Genomic DNA, 26262 nt, shown 5'->3' on the forward strand with positions numbered 1-26262 from the left:
TTGAAAGTACAGCATAAAATGGCTAATACAAAAAAAAAAGGGGGAGGGGTGTACCTCCAGTATGCAAACTACGGAGTGGCACAAGAGACAAACTTAATATGAGCATTAAAGAAACAGCATTATAATAAAACAGTTTCATGTAACATGACACTCCCCACCTGAAATCTTAAGATTTCAAAGCCTATTATATATATATATATATAGATGAGTCCAAATGTCAAAAGTCCAACTTGAACCTGTAAGTGAAGAAGACATTTGAAAATAATACTGGTGTGTAAACCACAAATTCAAGATACCTACAAAACAAGAAGGCATGCAGTAAATGAACAACCAAACATGAAGTCCAATAACAGATGGCAAAGTTCTGTAGTCTACAGTTAATAGCCGTGGGACTTCAACAGTGGCATAGTAAACAGTTATTAGTGGCATTCTCCCCGCCATAGTACAGTACAGCCTGGTACTCTTGCATAAGTCACTCACTTGGGAGAAGAAGTACTAATTCTGAGATTGGTCGTGAGAAAGTCAGAGCGGAACCTCCTTTGGTTATCTTAATCTCAACCTTCCGGACCTTTCCATCATCGCTGAGCATTACGCTTGTTACAAGACCCATAGGCCACTCATTGCAACAGACTTTTCTATCTTTCAGAAGAACAAGGTTGTCTACTTTAAGGTTTGGCTTGGGTGTTTGCCATTTTGAACAGCTTTGAAGGATATGCAGGTACTCATTTCTCCAGCGGTGCCAAAACACGTTGACTAGGTGTTGCACCTGTTTCCATTGACGCCTATAGATATCCTTCGAGTCGATCTGAGCAGAAGATGTCACAGTAGTCCCAACCTTCTGAGTAAGGAGTGTGGCTGTGGTAAGAATCACTGGACAATCAGGATCGGAAGATACTGGTACTAGAGGCCTTGCATTAATGATGGCGGATACTTCTGAGAGAAAGGTACTCAAAGTCTCATGAGTCAATAGTGAAGACTTGTTCTACTCGGTTACTGACGTACATCTAAACTTGTTTAGTTTGGTTGTAAATGTAACCAAGCACTATCTTACTGTCTGTGTAAAAAGGGGAAGGAATCAATTTTAATGTCCATTTCACTCTTTATGACTTCAGCAATTTCCACTGCTAGCACGGCTGCACAAAGTTCAAGTCTTGGTATGGTATGTGCAGGATGTGGTGTTAGCTTTGCCTTGCCTAGAACAAAATTGCAATGCATGTCTCCATTAACCCCTGAGGTCTTCAAATAGGCCACTGCAGCTATAGCTTCAACCAAAGCATCTGAGAAAATATGGATTGCCCTCTGGTTAGTGGCTGAAATGGAGACTGGGGCATAGCAACGTGGAATTTGGAGCTGTTCTAGTGGCTTCAGAGAACCTCTCCATTTCTCCCATCTTTGTTGTTTCTCAATAGGTAATGGAGTGTCCCAATCTATGTTATCAGTAATAAGCTGTCTTAAAAGCATCTTACCTTGGGTGGTGACTGGGGCTATAAATCCCAGTGGGTCGTAGATGCTGTTCACTATGGACAATACTCCTCTTTTGATAAAGGGTTTGTCACAGGTAGACACTTGAAAGGTGAATGTGTCTTCTTTGATGTTCCACAGCAGACCTAGACTTATCTGTATAGGAGGCGTGTATGACCCAAGGTCAAGGTCTTTCACACTGGCAGCATAGTCCTCAGAGTGAAATGCATTCATTAACTATTGGCTCTGGATATAATCTTGTGAAGTATCAAGTTTGCTACAGATAGCATCTCCTTTGTTCTGGTGAGAAGATCAATTGCTTCTTCAGCAGTAGGAAAGGATTTGAGCCCGTTGTCTACGTAAAAGTTACTTTCGACAAATTGACGAGCGTTGGATCCATACTCAGTTTCTCCAAGCTGGGCTGTCTTTCTTAGTCCGTAGATTGCTACAGCTGGGGAAGGGATGTTCCCAAAGACATTATCAGAATAGAGGTACTCACTGAGGCCGAGATGCCGAGAGCGGTTCGCTGTTGCGACTAAGCGCACTTTGCCCCTCTGGAGGTGATACAGAGGGTGGATGGCACAAAGAGGCACAAGCTACCAGCAGGCAGGGTAGAGCTTGCGTGGAGGTCCTGTAGAACTGGAGCAGAGACTGATCAGGATCCAGCAGAAGAAGTAGATAGAAAGTCCGGATCAGGCTGAGGGTCAAACACAGGTAACCAGATAATCCAGGTCACAGGCTGAGGGTCAAGGCACTGGAGATAGGAGGCAAGACTGGGTAACAAGCAGAAGGTCAATGCACAGGAGACTAAAGGTGAATCCGGGTCGCAGGCAGAGGGTCAAACACAGGTAAGCAAGAGCAAAGTCCGTAAAACAAGCCAAGGTCGGGTCCAGGAGAAGAGCAGAGTAGGTCAGGGTCAATCCGGGTCACAGCAGGTAAATGATCACACAGGAAACAGGAACTCAGGTACAGGAAGCTAAAAGACATACCAGCAATTCCTCTGAGCACTTGCTCAGCTTTTATAGGCAGCCAGGAAGTCATGTGTAAGTCATATGGTGCATGTCATGTGACGACCAGTCTGCAGCTGAAGGTTTCTCTGACAGACATGCACCCTCATTTGGTACTCAATTACCTCTTTGTTGATGTCATTGTCCTTGTGCCATAGAAACCTGAGGTAGTTCCTGTTGTCTACCTTGACGATGAAGCAGTGGAACATTTGTTGAATGTCGGCCATCACTGCTACAGGTTTTTGTCTAAAGCAAATTAAGACTCCAATCAGGCTGTTGTTCAAGTTGGGCCCTGAGAGGAGCATGTTGTTAACCCCCCTGGCAGTATGATTCTTTCGGATTTTAGGTGCTGAAAGCGGTACCATTATTTTGCATGTAACTCTTAAGAATGAGCCGCCCAAACCAACAATTTACACATGATTTTATTTTACTGTGCGCTCTTCTTTATAGCATCTCGGTATGATAAAGTTTCATTCGTCCATCCTCTTTACCGGCCGGAGCAGGCATCTTCTTTATAGAAAAGAAAGATGGTTCCCTACATGTGTATATATATATATATATATATATATATATATATATATATATATATATATATATATATATATATATACACAATATATGTATACATATGTATGTATATATATATGTATATATATATATATATATATATATATATATATACTTAAAAAGTACAGTAAAACTGCAGGAAAGGGCACTGGGGGGCAAACTAATGTGATTTTTTATATTTTGCATTGTATCAGCGTGTTTGGTGTGTTTTACATTTGAATCTGCCGCCGGTTCCACCCCCCCTGCGAACGTCACGTCGCCGGAGACGGAAGCCGGGGCACGGGGAGGATCGGGAGGAAGATCCGCCGCCAGACACCGCCGTGATACATCGCTGGATCCCGGTGACAAGGTAAGTAACCCCGCTTTCAGGATCCAGCGATCTTCCTAGCGGTACCCAGAGTGTGGCTCGGGGTTACCGCTTTTGGCTCTGAAATTTACCCCCGAGCCACGCTCGGGAATACCGCTAGAACTCTGATTTGGTCTGGTGTTCGTGGGTGATACACACCGAAGGAAGGGAGGTACCAGCATTCTTCTCCTTCTTTCAGTGGAGGTGCGGGTTCGGCATGACCCCTATCAAAGATATTCTGGATAAAGTCCACAAAATGTCTTTCCATCTCTGGTTTCCTGCTTAAAGTATGCTTTAAGGAGTAGAATTTTCTTAATGGCTTGATTTAGATTGTTCAGTAGCTTCTCTCTCGGGAGGCAAAATGGTAGGGCTGTTACCCAACTATTGGAATCTTTCTGAAAGAACTCATTGTCCATTACTTTGAGGAATTCCTTGTCTTCTACTGAAGGAGCTAACATGTCGTCTTCACTGCTTGTATTGAAGACTGTAGAGCCAAAACTGTCGTCACAGGTGCGGGAAAGGTTTGGGTTGCCATGTTGCAACTTGCAGCTAGTTACCTTCTCTTTTACCCAGTAGTGATGTGGGCATGGCTCAAAGTGAGTATTACGACCATTTGGCCATACATTTGTCTTGAATGAAGAAATGTTAGTAGGCCTTTTCATTTTGCCTATACAGACATTGCCTATCATGACCCAGCCTAAGTCCAGGTGCAGGGCAAATGGAGCATCTGGGGGTCCATTGACCTGCCTGTGCACCTTGTGGACCCTTAGAATATCTCTTCCCAGCAGAAGAAGGATTTTAGCATCTTTTTCAAGCGGTGGGATTTCACTTGCTATTGACTTTAGGTGAGGGTGGTAGAAGGCAACTTCTGGTGTAGGTATTTCTTCTTTGTTGGCTGGTATCTGGTTGCACTCTACAATAGTAGGTAAGGGTAGTTGTAAGTTATCTCCTAGAGAGGACACAATAAATCCATGGCCCTTCTTCCAAAGACCTCTGTAGTGCCACTACAAGTGCTTAAGGTGTGTACCTCCCCTTTTATGCAGAATAGATCAAACAGTTCAGATCGGGCAAGTGATCGATTGCTTCGATCGCTAAGATAGCATACACCTTTAAAGTCTTTTCTGGTTGATCCTTGTGGTGAACATTCACTAGGCATATTTTGGCACAAGACTTGTCACAGTGGCCTTCCCCACAAAATATCATGGTGGAATTAGGCACCTTATCTCTACTCTTTGCACCGTGATTTGGCCTGGGAGAAAGGTTGAGAAGGATTGGACTCAAGTGGATGGAGAGCTTGCACATGGTCCTCGGAACCACAATCTATGCAATTGATCGGGATTTTACATTCCTTGGCAAAGTGATCAGTGGAAGTACAGCATCTATAACATACCCCAAAGGTCTTTAGGAGTTCCTTTCGTTCTTGTAGGGGCTTTTTCCTAAAGCCAAAACATTTTTTGAGAGGATGTGGCTTCTTGTGGATAGGGCATAATCAGTTTGGGTTTTCGATCTTTCCGCTCTTGTTTGAGGCGGGAGCTGAGGTGGGAGTGGGAATAATGTCTGTCTTCTTGACAGACACCGGACCCCTACGGTTCCTATAGCTGGTATGTAGGTTTTCCCCTTTAAGTGAGGAAGTACTGAACTCGCCGAATGCAAAACTAGGATCGTTCTAGGTGTCAGCAAAGTTCCTGACAAAACTGCAGAAGTGGAAGAATGGGGGGAAAGGAAACCTTGTTTTCCCGTTTGTATGATGGCCCAATTTGGATCCCCTTTTCTCGTAGGCCATACAGAAGCTTGTGAACGATAGGGTTAACTCCTCAAGCAGTGTCCAAGTAACTGAAGCCAGGCAGCTTAGGGTCGGCTTTGGCAAGCTGGACTTCGAGAAGAAGGTCACTGAGTCTCTGGAACTCTTTATTATCCTTACCGGATATTGTTGGGAAATTTTCCAATCGTTTGAGCAATGCATTCTCTATGGCTTCAGGACTACCATAACTCTGTTCTAGACGCTTCCATGCAGCGGTGAGACCTGCAGTTGGATTGTCGATGTAGACTGACCTGAGGCTCTTGACACATTCTTTAGATTGAGGGCCAAGCCACCTGATCAGCAGATCCAGCTCCTCAGCAGCAGTAATACCAAGATCACCTATTGTAGTTTTGAAAGCGGCTTTCCAGCTTCTGTAATTCTCAGGATGGTCATCGAAGCTTACTAGACCTGACTTGACCGCTCCTCCTATCAAGGCATACAGGGGCCCCCTGCAGCATGGGGCCCAGTCGCAATGGCAACTCCAGCGACCCCTATACTTCCACCCCTAGGATGCAATATCTTGGGAAGACTTAGTGCTGGTGATGAAATTATTATCATTATTATACAGAATTTATATAGCGCCAACAGTATGTGCAGCACTTTAAAACATGAGGGCAAACAATACAGTTACAATACAATTCAATACAGGAGGAATCAGAGGGCCCTGCTCATTAGAGCTTACAATCTAGAAGAGGGGGGAAATGAAAGTATTGATCTATACTCAAAAATTATAGACAAACGGACAGTTCCAGAAACAATGCAGAAAGTCAGTTGTAGCACCACAGCCTCACAACATTCAAGAATCGGGCAAAGACCCAATTTGTGCAACCTAATCAGTGTTAAATGAATGTGGTGGAACAGCTGTAGTTGGATAATCCTGTCTTTGGAGGAGATCACCAAGCTCTTATACGTGTCACTAAATTCTGCCAAATCTGAATCAGTAAGTTGAAGGACCGGTAGAGACCACTTACATGGGGCAGTTAGGTTTCTATTTGTAGAATCTGCAATAAATGCAGAGTAATACAGTAAAATCTTAGATTGAGAGTAACTTAGTTTGAAAGTGTCTTACAAGACAAGCTAATTTTTTTTTTATAAATTTTGACATGATAAACAAGGGATGTCTAGGTATACAAGTAGCTCCTTATGGGTTTTCTTCTAATCCCCTTCTAAAAGCTGTCATTTGTGGATGGACCTTTTAGGGTCATACAACCTATCACATTGCTATAATCTTTTTATATGGGCTATAAACTGAAGGACCTATGAATACATGGTTGTGAAACAAATCATCTGAGTTTCCATTATTTCTTATGGAGAAATTTGCTTTCATATACTGTAAGAGAGCTTTGGATTACAAGCATTGTATAGTTGAAAAAATGCTCCCAATCCAAGGTTTTACTGTACATAGATATTCATTTAGTTGGCCTGGGTTTCTTAATAGATTTTCAAGGGAAGTAATTACAGTTGAGTTAGTTTAGGGATCCAAATTGTGTTTGGAGAGAGTGCCAGAGTTGGTAATAGTAAAACAAAAAATTGTTCAGAAGATCAACGTCTTCTTGTAGTTATGAGAAGGATTTAATCCCTCCTTGGTATAAAGATGACACAAATATTTAACTCCTCAGGAAGACCATCTCCGTTTGTCAGGATTAGAAAGTAATTCCTTATTACCATTTCGTTTTCTATCCATTGAGAATGCAATGTCACAGTCCCAAACCCATAGGGGTAAGAAGCTGAAGTCCCAGAGCAGGAGCAGCATGGTCTGAGATGCCCCCCGGGTAGGAACTTGATGCCAGATATCAATGGAATTGTTAAGAGCAAGGCAAAATCAATTCTAGACATAGAATTGACAGCTTCTGAGTGACAGCAGAACTGGTGTGTATCTGGAAGCCTCCATCTCCATAAATCAGTAAGATCATAGGTTTGTAACCAGTCAAGAAGTGATTTTTGCACTCTACCAATACTGCTCAAATGGTCTCTGGTTGAGTCTAGTACTGCATTAAAATCACTCAAGGAGTGATTCAAGAGCCAGGGCAGAGAGTTTATGCAAGAGGTCAGCAGCAAAGGGACATACAAATTCACAAGGGTCAGTGTGTATATAACTATTTGCAAAGTAATCAGAATGTACCTCCCAGCAGGGTTAGTTTTAACCAAAAGAATATCCACATTTAGGGATTTAGCCAATAGAATAGAGACACTTTTGGCATAGGAGGTATGCTTGGTATGAGAGAACTTTTTAATCCAATGCTTTTTAAGTGCCAAGAGTTTGGAACCCATTAAATGGGTAATTGGAGACAAATAATATGTGGTTTATATTTTTTAAGAAAGAAAAATACCAGACTGTTGGTGGAGCGAGTTCAAACCATCAGTATTCCAGGAAATTATACTTAAAGGTTGAGACATAATAAACAGATTTTATTGGAAAGTGCCTGCGCTTAGGTAATAAATATAATTTAAGAAGTAGTATATATTAAAATATATTAAAATATATTAAAAATTGGAATAAGCTGCTGCTGATAAAAAAGGGGAAAACCTTTTACATAAGTTAAATAGGTAAGTATCAGCGCTGCTCAGTAATTAATATCATGCTATAAGTATGTGCAATTATCGTGCTTAAATATGTGCAAAAATTATTTAAAATTAAATACCATTACCATATCATATCATGTGAAATATACCATATAAATGAAGTATATTATAAAGTGCTAAGTGATATTATCTTAATACCATAAGTACATAGATAAAATCAGATAAATAATATACAAAATATCCAGAAATAATTATAAAGTGCTATGTGATATTAAACTCATTTGTATAAATATATAAATAAATCCAAATAAATAATATTCAAAGGGTCCAGTGCTTGGTGACAGTAAATAAAACTCTCAGTTTCATACAAAAAGTGCTTAGTGCTTGTCTGCTGTCTTAAACCAATATGGAGATAATCAAAAAGTGCTCAGTGCTTGTGTGTCCGGGTGCTCCCCTCTCAGTCCCCTACTCACCGGACTGTTAATGGGATCAAGCCTTTATATTATTCTCAGCGGTCAGGATCACAGGAAAGCACCAGGTATACAGCACCCCAGATCACTATCTCCTCTTACTCAGATTGCAGCAGTCTCCAATTATTATCATCCAGGAATAGATCCACCATATAAAAGTTCAGATAGAAAGAGACCTCATCGTGCAGTATTATCGACTTTATTAAAGATTAAATAAAATTGCACTTACAGCGTTGTATCTAAAACATGCGGTATAAGCTCCTAGCTCGGGACGCCAAACATTCCTTTGCGTTCCACCCGCTCAATAATAATAAACAGAACAACAGAATATTGCTGCAGGTGTGAAGAAAATATCTGGTAGCATGTACCCTAGCAGGAAGAACCGTGGATGGTATACAGTATGTTAGGGAACATGAGAGACAACTAACATGAAGAAATTAAACAACAGGTTAGCAGCAATAATCCCACTCTGCCTACCCTGCTCATCCATCTCAGCTCAAAAAACATGGCAATGCCACCAACTGGAGGAGGGGGGATCATTGCTGATGACCAGTAAAAATATTTTGGGTAGGGGTATCCCCCGCTGAGAAAAAAGGAATCCGTCTGACGGACGAATAGTGTGAAAGGGGCCTTAGACACCAGAGTTGGTATGACACCTGTGTTACAATTAAGGAGTTGAGCTGGATCTACCCCTGCATGGGAAGGAACTTGCTGTACAATGAAAGTAAGGTGTATTTGAATATCCAGAACTGAAGTTTGTATTTCCCTCTCGTTGTTCTCCTGATGAAGCTGGATCTGTGAAAATTTAATAAATGGAACCCCTGCATTAATTGACATGTGTTGTAGCTAAAGATCAGAGGGATCCCCTCTGTTGTTTTAGCCCACTGCAGAACGGACATACATATTGTTAAAGGGCCACACACCTCCCATATGTGCTCACCTTAGAGGGAAAAAAAAGGAAGAGACCCAAAAGGAGTATCCAACCGGAGCAGGATTTAAGGCACCTGCTGCCTAAGGGGAAAGTGCTACTAGACCTAGCTTACAGCAGGTCCACCTCAGGAGTCAGAGCACACCATAAATTCCCCTTTTAATCGATAAGGAGCAGCTGGCATGGAAGTGACACCATTGTTACATGCCTGACACTTGCCTAATTAGGGGAAGAGTTTATTCCATAGGGAGCGAGACGCACTTGTGGTGTTAGGTGGTGACTTCAGAGTTGGATCATAGCTATACTTTACTCACTGATATATCACATTTCCACCTAATGTCTTTTCACACATATGTTGGACTATTAACTCTATGTGCAACTGAGTGATAGATATGCATTAGTTTATTCTTTGCTAAATATTGAGCGCTGCTGAACTATGTTCTATTTTAAGTTTAATGTATTTTATTATTGTTTCCTAAAAATGTTATTTTAGATAAGTACATAGAGTTTAAAAGAAATCTTTCCATATACCATACGTCACATGAACTGTAAACATTATGGTAGTATCTCAAAGATGCAACAAGTGGTATTCCACAACAGATTAGTATTAAGTCCCATCATAGAGAAAAAGCAGCAGATTGTCTCCAAAAGTTGGGGATAACCAACAGATTTTGAAATACAAGTATAAATAATTTCTTGTGAACGAATAGAGTGAATGAAGGCGCTCAGTTATGAATGAGGTAGAGTACTGCAAGATAATTTTTTCTGCTGCCTCAAGGTTTTAACCTTCCCCCATCCGCGCTACAGCCTATATACGGCTGCAGCGCGGACTCGAATTTTCAGGAGGCCGTTTTTAAACGGCCTCCCAGTGACACGCCCCCCGCGCGCTCCCGCGAGCGCGCTGCGGGGGAAATCTGTGTCGGCCGTGTCCCTTGGACACGGCCGATCACAGATCGTGGTGAATGGCCAATCACAGCGGCCATTCACCACGTGATCGGGCCATCCAATGAGCGATGATCTCATATGTAAACATATGAGATCATCTCTCATCGCCGGTGTAACGTGAGAATTACCTACCCCGTGAGAAAAACCTACCCCTCGTCACTTCCGGCCAGGAACAGCTGAGCAGCGCTGCAGTGCGCATGCTCACAGCCCCGGATACCTAATGGAAGAGCTGAGGATCAGACTAGTGCACATGCGCACTAGTCTGAAACGATCTCGGTGTCCGTTAAAAAAACCTACCGACACGGCGGTGACATAAAATAGCTGTGCTGCACTATGAGTCATCTCCGCTCCTGTCCCGGTCACTTCCCTGATTTTGGCTAGTAAATATAAAAGCGGCTGGCGGCTCCGTGATTTATCTTTTCATACAGCCGCCGCCGCTTTTATATTTAGTAGCCGAGAGCAGGGAAGTGACCGGGACAGGAGCGGAGATGACTCATAGTTCAGTACAGCTGTTTTAATGTAACTGCTCGCGTTACACAGACTGCCGTGAAGCGGAAGTGACGGGGGTAGGTTTTTCTCACGGGTAGGTAATTCTCACGGAACACCGGCGCTCCTTCCTCACACGGAGCCTGCAGTGTGAGGAAGGAGGGGGAGCCTCACAGTGCCGGGGACACAAGAGAATGTAATCAGGGCACTGATCACCAGTGCCCTGATTACTAGAGGTAAAAACACACACACAGTGCCCCCCCATCAGTGCCCACAGTGCCCGCCATCAGTGCCCCCCATCAATGCCCACAATCAGTGCCCATAGTGCTGCTAGTCAGTGCCCATCAGTGCCTGCTCATCTAAGCACTGATGAGCACTGACTGGCAGCACTATGGGCACTGAGTGTGGGCACTGATGGTGCTGCCCATCAGTGCCGCTCATCAGTGCCACCCATCAGTGTCAGTGCCATCCGCCAGTGCCCATCAGTGCCATCTATCAGTGCCCATTGTTTCTAATTATAAAACATTTTTAACGAAGCACTATATTGAGCACTGGCACCATTAGTTGCTTATATTATTTCTAAACTGTATTTATAAATCATTTATTTCATAATTCATTTTTGAATACTGGCACTTTATCACAAAATATCACTATATACGTTATTGTGATTATTTTACTGTGATTATTTTAGTGTGACATATTTCAGTTATTAATATTTGTACCTCATCAGGGAATTAATAATTTATGGTTTACACTATACACCATATATTTTATCAGCGCCCTACATCTGTTATTATAAATAATTTCTTCTTCAGGATTTTTACTACTCTGCAATATAGAACAATTTCATTTTAGAGTCAAAGTATTGTGCCAATACGCATCAGGCTTCTCTGTGACTTCAAATAACACTTACATAATAATCTATCTTTGGCAAGAGTGCATTCATAGCTCAAGCTGTCCCTGTGATATTGTTGTGGTCTATTGTTCATGTACACAAAGACCACTGAGCCATGTCCATAAAGCTGACACCATAGCTTAAAAAAAGGGAAAAATAAAGGGTGGACATAAGTTATGGCCAGCAATCAGTATCCCCCTCATCTTATATATAAAAAAGTAAATATTATTCAAACCAAATATAATTTCAAATTTAAAACTTTTCCCACTTAAGAGGGTAATTGCCCAAGGACTAGTTATTTATATCTAAAAAAATCAGAGGGGTACTTACAAATTGATTTAAGGTTCCAATATTCATCATGTGAGTCAAGTCACCCAATCGAAGAGAGAGATGTGTAGTTATATGTAAAGTTTTCTTTTAAACTCTATGTCATTTTCTAAAATAACATTTTTAAGACACAATAATAAAATAAAACTTTTGATATATTTACAAACAATTTGTTTGATTGCCTTAAAAATCCCAATAAGAGATGATATATTTTGTAGTGTTCAACGAGGGATGATAGCAATTACACCTTCAGTCATATGAACCTTTTTTTTCATGAAATCAAGGAATAGGCTAGCAAGAGAAAACCAATGACCAGAAGGCATGTTTCTTGACAGAGAGCAATAGTGATATCTAAGTTCGAAGTAGCCAAAGTGCCTCAGAAGATGATGGAGAAGAGCCATGAAATCTTTACTCCACTAGCCCCACTGAGGTATATGCAGAGTGTTACTGTTATGCTGCCCAAGTGTTATAAGGAATCTAAAAATACAGATTTGGTGAAATGTAGTCTAGATTACAATCTAAGCAAACAGCTTAAACTGCAAGCAAGAAAAAAAAAAGGGGGTGGAGGTGGAATGCTGGTTTTTCATAACAGAGCAAAATGGGAAAACTTGCCAGTACTTAGCTGTATCTTCACGGTTCATGGCTACATGAAGGGAGTCTAAAGGAGTCATTTAGCCAGGTTACAGCCTCCTTAGAAGAAGTGAAGATGGACACCTTACCAGAGTTTGGGAGGGTACAACATGGCGTGCTGCAAACCTTATGCTCTGAGGCACACTTTGACTTCCTGAACATTGCTTCTGGACATCTGCTGAGAAGTCAGGGTAAATTGGGATCAGGTTACCGTGGAAGTGGAGTTTTCTGGTGACAACTTTATCCTGAAAGTTGAGGGTACAAGCTATCAGTGGTCACTGTGGTGCTCCAGACAGATGAGGGCAAGGTGGAGTGCGATGAGCACATTCTATTGGAAACGTTGAGGGCAGAGCATTATCACCCAGGGTGTTTTGCAGCCACATGGTAAGGATTTGCTTAGGTAAGCTACTTTCGGATTATTCAGGAAAGCCAACAAAATGCAAGTTGTTCCGATGTGACCTTTTTTTCAGATAATCCAGTTTGGATCACCACTACACTGGTAGCCACTCATATACAGATAGAGAGTGGTAAAAAAGTATCCTGCAGAGAGCTTATGCATTCTTCCCCTGCTCCCGTTATTTCTTGTAAGTTTTGCTTCAGGAGAGAAAATTCAATGTGTATGGACTCATTCTATGTTGTCACTGCAACTTTAGTCTTGTATTGCTAGCATAATTTCTGACAGTGTGGGTTTAGTGTCCTGCTGGAGAGCTTCCTCCTTAGCTTGAGACTCAAGTAAAAGGCTGGATGGTGGTGAGGAGATTCCCTGAGGACTGTCATGGTGATCCCCTGTGTATTAGATGGCTGGAGGGCAGCATCTACTGATGTTGTTCAGAGCAGCTATGTAGAAGGTATGGCCGCGGGGGAGCCAGTGCCATGTTGAGAATGATACCTGGCCAGTTTTTCATGCTGTGGTGGATGCCTTATTCTGGCAAAAATTTACCAACCAGAGGGCAAGTGTAGTGCCAAGGGACAAAGAAGAAGTAGACCAGAGGCAGCAGGGGGAAGAACACTGCAGGATGACTGCACAGTAGGATGGGAGAAGACAGAGCTTCGGGATTAGTGTGTGTCCTGATCTGCCATCTGGCCATGCCCAGAGTCTTTTAAAACTTAATAAGTGTTTGATAGAAGTTGGAAAGCAGCAAAACCAATATATGAGAAAAGGGAGAGCTTCAGAAAACTATTGCCCAATTTATATCGGTCAAAGCAGGCCTATTACTGTCTAAAGAAAAAGCATGTGTTTGCAATAAAACTATCTGAAAAAGCTTATTTTTTAAACTGAAATTAATCATATTGGGGCACTGTTGCTGTATGTAAGCCAAGCTAGTTGTAAAAGAAAAAATCTATTTCCCAGCCAAATATGCCCTGCCAGCACTCACATCTAATAATACAATGCAGAGCTTTAAGGCATCCCTTAAGAATGATATGTAAAGAATATCATGTTTCCTTTAAAGTCAAGTGAAAAAGCTCTCTTTCCTTTGTGTTTTTTTTTGTTTGTTTTTTTTTTTTAGCTGGACAGATGTACCGATCTATACTCTGAACTACTACTACTCTCTTCTCCTTTCATCATACTTCTTGCCAGCACTTGCGCTAATAGCAAACCTGATTGACTCATAGTGTTGCCCTTCCCTCTCTCAGTCTGCTTTTAAAGAAGCTGATTTAAGTTTAGGTAATTGCAATAACTGAATTTAAAAACACATTTTTTATTACTACCTAACTGCATCAATTTTTTTTTTTTAAATCTGTCTGGAGATTAGCACTAAACTTTTTTTTAGATGTGAGCATACAAAACATCCATGTACTGTAGATAAGGTAAAAAACAAAATACACATCAAATTTGCCTTTAACATTTGTACAGCAAGCTCTTTTTTTAAACATTTTACATGCATAATGTCACGTCCAAACTTCATCATTACAAAGCACTAATCCTATGGCATTTAAATTCCAACTATAAAAGCTATATAGAACATCATGTAAATGTTTCAGAAAGCCATGTAATATTCAGTCTCTGCCAACTTTACAACCAGGTTATAATTTAATTAACAACTTTCATATGCAATTTTCATTTTGTTATGCTAAGTATATTTCAAGGCAACATGCGAATTATGATGTACTCTTGAGCTTCTACTATAATGCAGCTAAAGAAAGGAAATAAAAAAATTAGCTGACTAGCTATGATTTAGAATTATTTTATCAAAAGACATGACATTTTTTGTGCTAGGCTGTATCCATATAAAATAAAAATACTAATAAAAATGCTAACCCAAAACCCCCCAAAAAACATTAAAGTCCCTTTTCTCTTTTGTCTCATTTCTTTCCTTAGTTCTCCGCCTTATCTCCTAATTTCAAATACCCATTTGTTGGGTCAATGTGCCCCAAACAATGTCCCTGTGAAATGTGCACAGTTTTTTTAAATTTCACTTAGCAATTGTTGTTCAAATGCTTTTTAAATTGTGTTTATGAGTTAAAGTGCTAAGTATGCTGCATAGTGCACAAAAAAGGGACAACAAGATCTGTACAGTTCCTTGTCAATATCCTCCAATGAATATAACTAAATGGACATTGCTGCATTTGCTTGGAACACGTGAGAAGAAGCTACTACTTCAATTTTAAAGAGACCCTGTCAGCTTTCTAAAATAATAAATCTATTTGGGCCCTACAATAGAAGACAACATATATTTATTGACCTTTGCACTGACCAATTTTTTCTGCCTCTTCTCTATTGAAGTGATGCAGCCTCTTAAAGCTTGCCATTTGACACTTCTGTTTTCCCCATTGTGAGCTGAATTCTTCCTCTGACTCCTACATGACTGCTGTGTTCAGTGATGGGTTGGAGAACAGAACCAAAATTTGTTTGGTTTTAGATAGAGTAGCGAATGGCCCTCTCAGTTTATTGTTTGCTTCATTGTCCCATTGGGAAGATTTCCTTTTACTTCATGTGACAGTGGTTATCAGGATATATAGAATGGTTGAATCTACTGTGCCTAGTGGGGTTGCAACATGCTATAAAAACATTAAAGTGTTTCATGGAATAAAAAAAAAAAAAACATTAAAGGGTTTCTAACCATTCTGTAGTTTTGAATATAAAGTGGATGCACTTTAAGTTGCAGTGCTTACTACTCTTAATATTTCCTCTATGTTTGAACATTATGGACTTTCTATAAAAACATTTTTATTGTCATATTCAGAATTCCACTGTCAAAATCAACGGACAGAAAACAAACCTTCTGTTTTCCTTTATCTTATCACTTTAAAGTTGTAGTAACTTGGCGTACTGGGAGTATTTTTTGCAATAACTTGCAGTACTGGGAGTATTATATCCAATAACTTGGAGTACTGGGATCATTATTTGTAGTAACATGGTGTACTGGGAGTATTGTTTGGAGTCCTGGTAGTAACATTTGTAGTAACTTGGAGTACTGGGAGCATTATTTGAAGTAAATTGTTATACTGGGAGTATCATTTGGAATACTGGGAGTTATATTAGACTACTGCAAGTAATATTTGTAGTAACAAGGAGTACTGGGAGTAATATTTGTAATAACTTGGAGTTGCTGTTGTTCAGTCATTTAGTCATGTCTGACTATTCGTGACCTCATGGACCATAGCACGCCAGAGTTTTCTGTCCTCCACTGCCTCCCGGTGCTTGCTTAACTTTATATTCATTGTTTCCATGATGCTATCTATCCATCTTGTTTTCTGTCATCCTCTTCTCCTTTTTCCTGCCATGTTTCCCAGCATCAGGATATTTTCCAATTAGTCCTCTATTTGCATTAGGTGGCTAAAGTATTTGAGTTTTAGCTTCAGGATCTGTCCTTCCAGGGAATATTCAGGGTTGATTAATTTGGAGTACTTGGAGACATTTTTGTGTAATTATTTTTAGTAACCGGGAATGACATGGAGTGGCTTTGAGTGGCTTTGAGTGACTTTGGAGTGACTTGGAATGACTTTGGAGTGACTTGAAGTAACTTTTAAGGAACTTGGAGTAACCTTGTAGTGACTTGGAGTGACTGTATACTAACCTATTAGTAGTTTGGAGTACTGGGAGTAACTCGGGTGACTTGGAATACTGGGAGTAATTTGGTGTACTGGGAGTAACTCATAGTATTGGGAGTAACTGTGAGTAACTTGGAATAACTTGGGTACTGAGTAGTAACTTGGAGTACTGAGTGGTGACTTGCTGTACTGAGAGCAACCGTAAGTAATTTAGAACAACGTTGGTGTACTGAGAGTAATATTGATAGAGTGCTGGGAGTGACTTGTAGCAACTTATAGTATAGTATTGAACAGTGACTTGGAGTACTGGGTAGTGATTTGGAGTATGGACTGATAACTTGAGTACTAGGAGCTCCTTGGAGTGCTAGGAGTGATCTTGAGTAACTTGAAGTAACTGAGCATTGGGTGGGGTACTTGGAGTGACTGTGAGGAATTTATGGACATCTCCCTACAAGATGACCAGGCTGCAGTCTTACTCAACCTTACTCCTCTATCTAGGAAACGGTATAAATCCCTTCTTAAACACCTCCTTAATGCTGCACGGGTGTGTATACCAAGCCATTTGAAATATTGGTCTGCTCCTATGGTTCCCCAATGGATCACAAGAGTAAATTTAATTGAACAGATGGAGGACCTGGCTGCTGCTCTTCAGTAAAAATCTGAGGAACATAAGACCTGGTGGTTCTACTGGGACCTTTTCAGCTTCTCTGATAAATTCCTGTGAAATAAAGCCTTTGCCATATACCAGAAACTGTGATGCCTGACTTGTACCAGTGCTCTCTGCTCTCCAGGAGGGACTCTCCCTTCCTCCCAGTCACCCTTACTCCTCCCACTCCCCCCTTTTTTGTCTCCTTCCCTCCCCATCTACAGCTCTCTTTCTATTAAGACCTTTCTTCTTTTCAATCTCACCTTACTTTTATATGCATTAAAAATTGATATGTCCAGACTTTGGTTAGACATCTCACATTAGGCTTCTCCTCATTTATGAGTACCACTACGTGTGTGTCTGATAGACCCTCCTCTAAACCTAGGCTGGCGCCTACATGGTCCACTTATAAGGGGTCCCCAAAACTAGGTACCCTTGTTATATTTTTAATGTTACTACCTGTCTACATATAGTCTCACCTTTTTACTTTTGTTTTTTATGCAAGCTCACTCTTGACAGGATGTACCTGTACACTGATTGAACATGTACAACCGCACCTTGAATGTATTTTTTGGGAAGTTATCTTTTTATTGTATCTGCTGCATACCACTATATAAAAAATAAAAAATAAATATTTAAGGGACTTAAGAGGTACATTGTTTTCTCAAAAATAATACCTGTGCCTCAAGCCACACCAGAGAGGCAGCAGGAGCTCAGGGAACTTAACAAGTGGCTGAGGAACTGGTGTAGCAAGGAGAGTTTTGGGTTCCTGGAGAACTGGGCTCACTTCTCAGTTGGTTACCAGCTCTTTAGTAGGGATGGCCTGCTTCTTAATGGGGAGGGTGCAGCTCTGTTGGGGGAGAGGATGGCCAAAAAGTTGGAGAGGCGTTTTAAACTAGGTGATGGGGAGGATTCAGAGGAAGCAAAAGCCGGCAGTGAGCGAAAGTCAGAGTGTAATAATAGACATTAGCAGTAATATATCCATAATACTTAATCCCTAGGCGAATAAGTAGGCAAATTATAATCGCAGCTTCAGAAAACCTAAGGAGAAAATGATACGGACTGATACAAAACTGAAAGGAATGTACACAAATTCCAGGAGCCTAGTTAAAAAAATGAAGAACTGGAGCTGCTATTGCACAAGGAAAAATTAGACTTCATGAGTAGAGTTGAGCGGACACCTGGATGTCCGTGTTCGGCGGGTTCGGCCGAACTTTAAAAAAAGTCCGGGTCCGTGTCCCGGACTTTTGCCGAACTTTTCCCAGACACCGAACCCCATTGAAGTCAATGGGGACCCGAACTTTCAGGCACTAAAATGGCTGTAAAACACCAAAGGAAAGGGCTAGAGTGCTGCAAATGGCAGCAAAACGTATTTAAGAGCATGGCAAGTGCTCTGCAAACAAATGTGGATAGGGAAATAACTTAAAACAACAAAAAAAAAAACAGAAAAATAAAACAATGTACTTCATCTCTGAAGGACGAGGCCCATATGGAGTAGGAGGGAGGTTGAGGTGGTGGTGGATGTGGCGGTCTCATAGGCGTGCGCACAGGGTGTGCCGGATGTGCCTGGGCACACCCTAATCACCTAGGGCACATAGCATTATCGCTCTGTTTGCCAGTGAGGAGATGGGAAAGATCTCCCTCAGACCTGCTCTGCTCTATTTCACTTTGCCAGCAGGGAGAGTAATGTATCGGGGCCATGTACATGTAGGCAAACACATGCATGTGTATTTAAACTTTGGGGTGCACACCCTAATGCAATAGGCTGCGCACACCTATGGGCGGTGTAGGTGGAAGCGGCGGTGGAGGAGGACCAGGGCCGGATTAAGAGCATCATGGGCTTGGTGCTGAGGATTTTGAAGGGCCTTAAGGGCCGTGCCTTGGCATGCACCCAGAGGAGGAAGGGTGCAGCCATGCATGCCTAATTCAACATGGGATGCTGTCTCTGAAGCCCATAAACACATCCATGCATCGGCAACTGTCCCTCCTTGTCCGTCCTTCGTGCTGTGTGGGGAGGTTCTGAGGGAGCTGCCTGGGTAAGCGAGCATAGAAGCCAGACTTCTGTGTTTACAAGTGACAGAAGAGCGGTAACAGTGAATATGGCCAACCCGGGGCCTATATAAAAGGTAGGGGCCTGGAGTTGCAGCTCCAATAGCCCCTACGTTAATCTGGCCCTGAGGAGGAGGACGAGGTAGCCAACACTGCTTCTTTTCACAAATTTTAAATGAGGGTACACCCCAAAAGAGTGAGAAAGAGCAAAAATGGAACAATGGGTGGGTAAGGTCGGTATCCATCGCTATTCTGCACAAGGTACGGAAAAGTCCTGTGGGATCCATGCCTGGTTCAATTTTATGAACGTGAGCTTGTCCACATTGTCTCTGGACAGGCGGCTGCGCTTGTCTGTTATAACGCCCCCAGCCGTGCTAAATACCCGTTCAGATAATACACTGGCTGCAGGGCACGCCAGCACCTCCAAGGCGTAAAGGGCAAGCTCAGGCCATGTGCCCAATTTGGAGACCCAGAAGTTGAAGGGGGCAGACCCGTCATTCACTACATGTAGGCGTGTGCACACATACTGCTCCACCATGTTGGTAAAATGCTGCCTCCTGCTAAGACGTTCCATCTGAGCTGCTGGTGCTGCTGTTTGTTGTGGCGTGCTGACAAAGCTTTTCCACATTTCGACCATGCTAACCCTGCCTTCTGAGGTGCTGGCGGTGCCCTGGTTGCGTTGGCGACCTCTTCCTCCTCCTCCTCCTCCTCTGCCTTGTGCTTACACTGTGGCCCCGCTGTCAGGTGGGAATGCCAGCAGCATCGCGTCTACCAGCGTGCGCTTGTACTCGCGCATCTTGCGATCGCGCTCCAGTGAGTAAATTAAGGACGGTACGTTGTCCTTGTAACGGGGATCCAGCAGCGTGGCCACCCAGTAATCAGCACAAGTTAGAATGTGGGCAACTCGGCGGTCTTTGTGGAGACACTGCAGCATGTAATCGCTCATGTGTGCCAGGCTGCCCAGAGGCAACGAAGGCTGTCCTCTGTGGGAGGTGTATCGTCCGTGTCCTCTGTATCCCCCCAGCCACGCACCAGTGATGGCCATGAGCTGGCCTGGGTGCCACCCTGCTGTGAACATGGTTCCATCTCCTCCTCCAGCTCCTCCTCCAGCTCCTCCTCCTCATCCTCCAGAACTGTGCCCCTGCTGGACAATTGTGTCCCTGGCCTTTGTGTGTGCAGGAACCCACCCTCGGAGCCCCTTGCGAATGACTGCCCTGAAAGCCTTGGAAATGTTACCTCTTCATCCTCCTCCTCATCCTGTGCCACATCCTCTTCCATCATCGCCCAAATTGTTTTTTCAAGGAGGCATAGAAGTGCGATAGTTAAGCTGAGAACGGCGTCATCGCCACTGGCCATGTTGGTGGAGTACTCAAAACAGCGCAACAAGGCACACAGGTCTCGCATGGAGGCCCAGTTATTGGTGGTGAAGTGGTGCTGTTCCGCAGAGCGACTCACGCGTGCGTGCTGCAGCTGAAACTCCACTATGGCCTGCTGCTGCTCGCACAGTCTTTGCAGCATGTGCAAGGTGGAGTTCCACCTTGTGGGCACATCACATATGAGGCGGTGAGCGGGAAGGCCGAAGTTACGCTGCAGTGCTGACAGGCGAGCAGCAGCAGGGTGAGAACGCCGAAAGTGCGCACAGACGGCCCGCACTTTCTGCAGCAGCTCTGACATATCGGGGTAGTTTTTAAGGAACCTCTGCACCACCAAATTCAGCACATGCGCCAGGCAAGGGATGTGCGTCAAACCGGCTAGGCCCAGAGCTGCTATGAGATTTCGCCCGTTATCGCACACCACCAGGCCGGGCTTGAGGCTCGCTGGCAGCAACCACTCATTTGTCTGCTGTTCCATGCTCCTCCACAACTCCTGCGCGGTGTGTGGTTTGTCCCCCAAACAGGCAAGTTGTAAAACTGCCTGCTGTCGTTTACCCCTGGCCGTGCTGAAGTTGGTGGTGAAGGTGTTACGCTGTCCGGATGAGGAGGCGGTAGAGGATGAGGAAGCGGAGTAGGAGGAGTTAGGAACAGGAGGCAAACTGAAGCGCCCTGCAATCCTCGGTGGTGGAAGGACATGCGCCAAATTGCTATCCGCCTCAGGCCCATCCGCCACTGCATTTACCCAGTGTGCCGTTAGGGAGATATAACGCCCCTGACCGTGCTTACTGGTCCACGTATCGGTAGTTAGGTGGACCTTGGCACAGATGGCGTTGCGCAGTGCACACCTGATTTTTTCCCCCACTTGGTTGTGCAGGGAAGGGATGGCTTGCCTGGAAAAGTAGTGGCGGCTGGGCACGACGTACTGTGGGACAGCCACCAACATAAGGTTTTTAAAACTGTGCAACTCCACCAGACGGAATGACAGCATTTCAAAGGCCAAGAATTTTGAAATGCTGGCATTCAGGGCCAGGGATCGCGGGTGGGTAGGGGGGTACTTCCTCTTCCTCTCAAGTGTTTGGGAGATGGAAAGCTGAACGCTTCCACGGGACATTGTGGAGATGGTTGGTGACCCAGGTGGTGGTGTTGCTGACAGATCCTCTGTTTGCGGGGTGGCAGGTGCCGATATCACTACAGATGTGGCTGGAGCGGCCGAGACTGCAGCAGAAGAGGAAGCAGGATCAGCCAGAGACGTTTCTTGGTTTTGAAGGTGTCTACTCCACTGCAGCTCGTGCTTTGCACTTAGATGCCTGATCATGCAGGTTGTGCTCAGGTTGAGAAGGTTTATGCCTCACTTCAGGCTCTGATTGCACAGGGTGCAAACCACTCGTGTCCTGTCATCAGCACATTTTCTAAAGAACTTCCACGCTAGAGAACTCCTTTGAGCTGACTTTGGTGCGCTCGTTCCCTTGCTGCGTTGGGCAGTAGCAGGCGTAGTGTCTAGGGCACGGGCGCTCTGCTTCTGCACCCTGCTCCCTCTTCTGCTGTGCTGGTGGCTCTGTGCGACCACCGCCTCTTCCTCCAAACTACTCAGGTCACCTGCATGACGTTCATTCCATGTGGGGTCGAGGACCTCATCGTCCTCCACATCATCTTCCACCCAGTCTTCACCCCTGCCCTCCTTGTCGGTCTCCACAATGCTGAACGCCGCAGCAGTTGGCACCTGCGTTTCGTCATCATCGGAGACGTGCTGCGATGGTCCTTGCATGTACTCATCTTGAGAAATGAGTGGTTGGGCATCGCTGCACTCAATCTCTTCCACTTCTGGGGCAGGGCTAGGTGGATGGCCCTGGGAAACCCTGCTGACAGAGTCCTCAAAAAGAACAAGAGACTGCTGTATGGCTTGGGGCTCAGACTGCTTGCCTGATTTGCAAGGGGGTGAGGTGAAAGACAGTTGGACATCGGCTGCAGGTGCCAACTCTGACCGTTCTGTAGTAGACTGGGTGGGAGACAATGTGAAGGAACTGGAAGCACTGTCAGCAGCAAACCAATCTACTATCGCCTCTACGTGTTCTGGCCTCATCACTTCTAGAGGCGTATGATGCCCTACCAAATACTGATGCAGGTTCTGTCGCCTACTCACACTTGAGGAAGGTGTTTCACTTGTGCGTGTAGCTGGCACAGATCGACCATGTCCTCTCCTTGCAACAGGAGCTCTACCAGCAGCACCACGACCCAGGCCACGGCCCCTATTTGATGGTCTCCTCATATTTCTGTAATTTAAGATCTTGCCCTAGAAAGCTGTTTATTGAATAGCGGAACAAAACAACAACAGTATTGCACGGGTGTATCTCACAGTCAAATATGCAAACTATGCCGCAATTTAATGTTTTTTACCCCAAAAGGGTGTATATTGAATAGCGGAATAGGATAAAAAACGGTGTATCTCACACGTACAAACACAGACTAGGCCCGGTTAAATTTTTTTGTACCCTAAAGGGAGGATGAGGAAGAGGAGTAGGAGGAGTTGGGAACAGGAGGCAAACTGAAGCGCCCTACAATCCTTGGTGGGGGAAGGAGATGTGCCAAACAAATTTAAAAGGTGTATCTCACACGTACCGATACAGACTATGCCGTAATTTAATTTTTTACACTCCAAAAGGGTGTATATTGAATAGCGGAATAGGAAAAATGTTATAATACGGTGTATCTCACACGTACAAACACAGACTAGGCCCCGATTACAATTTTTTGTACCCTAAAGGCAGGATGAGGAAGAGGAGTAGGAGGAGTTGGGAACAGGAGGCAAACTGAAGCGCCCTACAATCCTTGGCAGGGGAAGGAGATGCGCCAAACAAATTTAAAAAGGTGTATCTCACATGTACCGATACAGACTATCCCGCAATTTAATTTTTTACACTCAAAGAGGGTGTATATTGAATAGCGGAATAGAACAAATTTTACAAAACGGTGTATCTCACACGTACAAACACAAACTAGGCCCCGATTACAATTTTTTGTACCCTAAAGGCAGGACGAGGAAGAGGAGTAGGAGGAGCAGGCAGGAGGCAGACTGAAGCACCCTCAAATCCTCGGCAGTATGAGATGCGCCCCAAAAATTGGAAAGGTGTATCTCACACGTACCGACACAGACTATCACGCAATTTAATTGTTTATACCCAAAGGTTTTGATTAAATAGCGGAATAGAAAATATGATAAAAAAAAAGTGTATGTATATCACACGTACACAACCACACTAGGCCCCAATTACTATTGTTTGTACCCCTAAAGGCAGGATGAGGAGTAGGGGGAGTATGGAACAGGCAACACCCTCAAATCTTCAGAAGTATGAGATGAACCCCAAAAACTTGGAAAGGTGGATCTCACACGTACCAACACAGACTATCCCGCAATTTAATTGATCCCCAAAGGTTTTTATTGAATAGCGGAATAGGAAATATGATCAAAAAAAGTGTATGTATCTCACACGTACAGAAGCACACTAGGCCCCAATTACTATTGTTTGTACCCCTAAAAGGATGGATGAGGAGTAGGAGGAGTATGGAACAGGCAGCACCCTCAAATGTTCAGAAGTATGAGATGAACCCCAAAAACTTGGAAAGGTGGATCTCACACGTACCAACACAGACTATCCCCCAATTTAACTGATCCCCAAAGGTTTTTGATTAAATAGCGGAATAGAAAATATGATCCAAAAAAGTGTATGTATATCACACGTGCACAACCACACTAGGCCCCAATTACTATTGTTTGCACCCCTAAAAGGCTGGATGAGGAGTAGGGGGAGTATGGAACAGGCAGCACCCTCAAATCTTCAGAAGTATGAGATGAACCCCAAAAACTTGGAAAGGTGGATCTCACACGTACCAACACAGACTATCCCCCAATTTAACTGATCCCCAAAGGTTTTTGATTAAATAGCGGAATAGAAAATATGATCCAAAAAAGTGTATGTATATCACACGTACACAACCACACTAGGCCCCAATTACTATTGTTTGTACCCCTAAAAGGCTGGATGAGGAGTAGGGGGAGTATGGAACAGGCAGCACCCTCAAATCTTCAGAAGTATGAGATGAACCCCAAAAACTTGGAAAGGTGGATCTCACACGTACCAACACAGACTATCCCCCAATTTAACTGATCCCCAAAGGTTTTTGGTTAAATAGCGGAATAGAAAATATGATCAAAAAAAGTGTATGTATCTCACACGTACACAACCACACTAGGCCCCAATTACTATTGTTTCTTCCCCTGAAAGGATGGATGAGGAGTAGGAGGAGTATGGAACAGGCAGCACCCTCAAATGTTCAGAAGTATGAGATGAGCCCCAAAAACTTGGAAAGGAGGATCTCACACATACCAACACAGACTATCCCCCAATTTAACTGATCCCCAAAGTTTTTTGGTTAAATAGCGGAATAGAAAATATGATCAAAAAAAGTGTATGTATCTCACACGTACACAACCACACTAGGCCCCAATTACTATTGTTTCTTCACCTAAAAGGATGGATGAGGAGTAGGAGGAGTATGGAACAGGCAGCACCCTCAAATGTTCAGAAGTATGAGATGAGCCCCAAAAACTTGGAAAGGTGGATCTCACACGTACCAACACAGACTATCCCCCAATTTATCTGATCCCCAAAGGTTTTTGATTAAATAGCGGAATAGAAAATATGATCCAAAAAAGTGTATATATATCACACGTACACAACCACACTAGGCCCCAATTACTATTGTTTGTACCCCTAAAAGGCTGGATGAGGAGTAGGGGGAGTATGGAACAGGCAGCACCCTCAAATCTTCAGAAGTATGAGATGAACCCCAAAAACCCCAAATATCATTCAGCTCTGCTGCAGGCCACAACTTAATTTTTTTTAACCCAAGGCTGTATATTGAATAGTGGAATAGAAAAAAAGTGTATGATTTTTGAAACCACTCAATATTAGCACATGTGAACTGAACACAGCAGTGTATGATCAGTCACTCAGCACAGCACAGCTGAAGGAAAAAGGCTGCACACAGTGCCTGATAGAAAAATACTTTTCTCCCTCCTCCTCAGTGGGCAAAAAAGATTGTGTGCACTGCACCCCAAAAAGATTGTGTTCACTGCACCCCAAAAAGATTGTGTTCACTGCACCCTAAAAAGATTGTGTTCACTGCACCCCAAAAAGATTGTGTTCACTGCACCCAAAAAATATTGTGTTCACTGCAGCCCACACACAGCAAAATGGATGTGGATCACTGACACCTGCCTATCTCCTATCCCACACCAGACAGCAATATTGATTGTAGTTTGTAGAACACACTTTCCCTAAAAATCAGCAGACTCTATCCCTAACAGGATTGATAAGATCGTAGATCGGGACTGCAAACCCCACCCCACACAGCAATATCGGTTGTAGTTTGTAGAACACACTTTCCCTAAAAATCAGCAGACTCTATCCCTAACAGGATTGATAAGATCGTAGATCGGGACTGCAAACCCCACCCCACACAGCAATATCGGTTGTAGCTTGTAGAACACACTTTCCCTAAAAATCAGCAGACTCTATCCCTAACAGGATTGATAAGATCGTAGATCGGGACTGCAAACCCCACCCCACACAGCAATATCGGTTGTAGTTTGTAGAACACAATTTCCCTAAAAATCAGCAGACTCTGTCCCTAACAGGATTGATAAGATCGTAGATCGGGTGACTGCAAACCCCACCCCACACAGCAGACTCTCTCCCTAAAATGCCTACAACTCGCCCTGCCTAACACACTCCGACCTGTCCCTCAATTCTATCCG

This window comes from Pelophylax lessonae (assembly GCF_965119305.1).
Source record: "Pelophylax lessonae genome assembly, chromosome: 3".
Taxonomy (NCBI): domain Eukaryota; kingdom Metazoa; phylum Chordata; class Amphibia; order Anura; family Ranidae; genus Pelophylax; species Pelophylax lessonae.